Here is a 3,991-nt window from a genome sequence, read left to right as displayed (position 1 = left end):
GCAATACTACAAAGTATTTCCAAAAACAAAAAAGAAAAAAAAACTGCAAAGCGGTTCATTAGCCATTTCTGATATTGGCAGGATAAAAGTTCACATAAAGTTTACAAGTACAAATGGGAGGAAAGCAAGGTCACACCTGCCTGGGTTCAATCATAACACATTGCTTTTCTAGCGAGATAACTAGCCATTTTTCTTTCCCATGGTCCCTGCCCCTCAGTCTACTTAGTAATTCTTTTTTGTCAGGCCCCTGCCCCTAGCACAAGAGTTAAAATTGCCGACCAGCTAACTTTAAAATGTGGAGATTATTTTGGATTATCCTGGTGAGCCCGATGTAATCTCAAGGACCCTAAAAAAGGGTGGCACATACTAAACCTGACAAGCTCAGAGACGGAAAGTGACTACATAGGATGGTTTCAACATAAAGATTGGTAACTAAAAGTGAGTCATGATGGGTAGTCACATCTAGCCTGTAGCTTCCTTGACAAAGGTCAGTCTTTACCTTAAGTAAACCTGTCTATTGTCTTTTTGCATCTAGGATAACATACCCTTAGAGTGTCAGAATAATCCCCTTTTTTGGGACTCCTCGGGGTACACCCACTGCACTAGAGCATGAGGCCACAGAACCCCTCACTGTTATCCTGAGTCCCCAATTCTATCTCTATGTGCTGTAAATGCTAATTGTTAACTATCCTATACCCACTAATGTAAAAGAAGTATTTGTCTCTCCATTTTACTTTTCAATCTGAGAGATTTTCCCGCTTTGCTTTCTACTGCCTCTCTAATTTACCACCAATGAATTTCATAAAAAGGGTTATATAACCCTTTTTACATCTCCTGATTTTATTCTAAAGTATAAAACTTCTGCAAAACTGCCATTTTCTGCAGCATTTTCTCAATCCATTGAGGTTTTGCTTCCTGATAATGTTATCAGTTGGCTCAAATTCATAAAAATTTTCTACAGGTCTGGACATTTCTTATGTTGACAAGTGGAAGAGATGGGCACAAGAGGAGGTCAGAACCAGAATGACATTTGAAGATGCAGGTGGCTTCAAGAAGCTGGAAAAGGACAGGAAACAAATTTCCCCCTTGAGCTTTCAGAAGAAACATAATCCCGTTGATTAGTCCAGTGAGATCTATTCCAGACTGCAGACCACCAAAAGACAATAAATTTATTTTGTTTTAAGCCACTAAGTGTGTGTTAATTTGTTACAGCAGCAATCAGAAACTAATACAGCAAGAAACTAATCCTCACACAGCCCCATTAGCTACCTAGAAAGAAACGAGGGAGGGCTACAAGGTCAGGCTTAATGATGCTTGGAGGGACTTGCTTGTGGCCCTGCCACAGGTCAGCCCGAGGCTTGACCCTAGAGTAGTGGTTCTCAACCTTGGCTGCACATTAGAATCACCTGGGAATCTTTTTAAAATCCTGATTTCTGGGCCTCATCCTCCAGAAATTCTATTTCTTTGTTACTAATGTTGTGGCCCCACCCCATAACAAAGAAACAGAATTTCCAGAGGATGAGACCCAGAAATCAGGATTTTAAAAAGATTCCCAGGTGATTCTAATGTGCAGCCAAGGTTGAGAACCACTGCCCTAGAGCTGCTCCCTACACAGGTTATGAGAGTATTTTATTAATGGGGAAATTGTAGATATGTTGAGGGATAATATATATAAATATATATATATTTTAGAGGCCCAGTGCACAAAATTCAGGCACAGGTAGGGTCCCTAGCGGCTGCTGGCCGGGGCCTTCCTTTGTTCTGCGTCGCCCCCTGGTGGTTAGCACAAGTCATAGTGAGTGATCGAATTCCCAGTCAAACTCCTGAGGGAACACTTGGCTTATTAGTCTTTTATATATATAAATATTTTAGTGGGTACCCTTAATATTTTTAAAGGTAAGAGTATACAATTTGAGGAATAATTTATGTGTAATAAAATTCATCCATTTTAACTGTACATGTCAATTTTGGCCATGTATAGCCACAATTGAGATATAGAACATTTCCATTACTCCCAAACTTCCCCATACACTGGCCCCAGGCAACTACTCATCTCCTTTGTCAATATAAATTTTGTGTTTTTTTAACTGATTTTAGAGAGAGAGAGAAACATTGATCAGCTGCCTCTCATATATGCCCTGACTAGCAATTGGACCTGCAATCTATGTATGTATCCTGACCAGGAATAGAATAGAGAACTTTTGATTTACAGGACCACCAACTGAGCCACACCAGCCAGGGATATCAATATAGTTTTATCTTTTTACATAAATGGAATCATATAGTATTTAATTTTTTGGTCTGGCTTTTTTTACTTAGTATGTTGGATTTTTTAAAATGTTTTTTTAATTGATTTCAGAGAGGAAGAGAGAGAGAGAGAGATAGATAGAGAGAGAGAGAGAGAGAGAGAGACATCAATGATGAGAGAGAATCAATTGGCTGCCTCCTGCATGCCCCTCACTGGGGATCAATCCTATCCTACAACCCGGGCATATGCCCTGACCAGGAATCAAATCGTGACCTCCTGGTTCATAGGTCGACACTCAACCACTGAGCCACTGCTTAGTATGTTTTTGAAATTCATTCAGATTGTGTTTATCAGTAGTTCATTGCCTTTGCTTAATTTCCAGTGTGGATATAGTACACAATGTTTTTTTATTCACCAGTTGATGGACTTTTGAATTGCTTCCAGTTTTTGGCTAATATGAATAATACTATGAACATCTTTGTTTATAATCTTTGTTGGGGAATATTTTTTATCCTGATACTTAGATATGGAATTGCTTATGTCTCATATTTTTAATATTTAAACCCCTAGTACTTAATAGACAATGAGAGTAAACATGAATTTCTGTAGCCTGCTCCCAAACATGACAGGCTCATTAGTATCTGACACCTCTCCTGTGGAATTCATTAGACTATTTTCATTTCACATAATTGTTTTGTAATCTATAATTATGTAGACTTAAATATTATTTTATTTGATATTACTGTATTTTTTTAATTTTTATTGTTGAGTATTACAGGTGTTCCCTTCTTTTTCCCCTATTGCCCTCCTCAACCGTTCCCACCCCACCCCAAGCCTTCACCACCCTATTATCTGTGTCCATAAGTAATGCATATATCATATAAATTCTTTCGTTAATCTCTTCCTGCCCCCTCTCCCCTCTTCCCTCTGAGATTTGTCAGTCTGCTCCATGTTTCCATGCCTTTGTTTCTATTTTATTATCAATTTATTTTGTTCATTAGATTCTCTGTTTGTTTATTTTTATTTTTAGATTTAATTGTTTAGATATGTATTTATTGTTCATATTTTTAATCTTTTCTTATTTTTCTTCTTCTTACTAATTGCTTTTCTCTTGCTGTTTTTAAGATTTTCTCTTTGTCTTTAACCTTTGGCATTTTAATTATGATGTGTCTTGGTGTGGGTTCTTTGGGATCCTCTGTCCTTCCTGGACTTGTAAGTCTATTTCTTTCACCAGGTAGGGGAAGTTTTCTGTCATTATTTCTTCAAATAGGTTTTCAAGTTCTTGCTCTCTCTCTTCTCCTTCTGGCACTCCCATAATGTGAATGATGGTATGCTTGAAGTTGTCCCAGAGGCTCCTTACACTATCTTCATATATTTAGATTCTTTTTCCTTTTTGCTCTACGGATTGGGTATTTTTTGCTTCCTCATCTTCCAAATCATTGGTTTGATTCTCAGAATCCTCTACTTTACTGTTGAATTCTTGTATATTATTCTTTATTTCAGTTAGTGTATGCTTAATTTCTGATTAGTCCTTTTTCATGTCTTTAACATTCTCACTAAGATCCTGGAAAGTCCACTAAGTCTCTTGAAGCTCTCAACAAGATCCTTAAACAACCTTATAACCATTGTTTTGAAGTCTATGTAATAGTTTGCTTGCTTCCATTTCATTTAGTTGTTTTGTTTTGTTGTTTTTTTAAGATTTCTTCTGTTCTTTCATTTGTGACATGTTTCTTTGTGTCATAA

The sequence above is a fragment of the Myotis davidii genome, unplaced genomic scaffold (assembly GCF_000327345.1).
Source record: "Myotis davidii unplaced genomic scaffold, ASM32734v1 scaffold1035, whole genome shotgun sequence".
Taxonomy (NCBI): domain Eukaryota; kingdom Metazoa; phylum Chordata; class Mammalia; order Chiroptera; family Vespertilionidae; genus Myotis; species Myotis davidii.
This window is presented reverse-complemented; position numbering follows the sequence as displayed.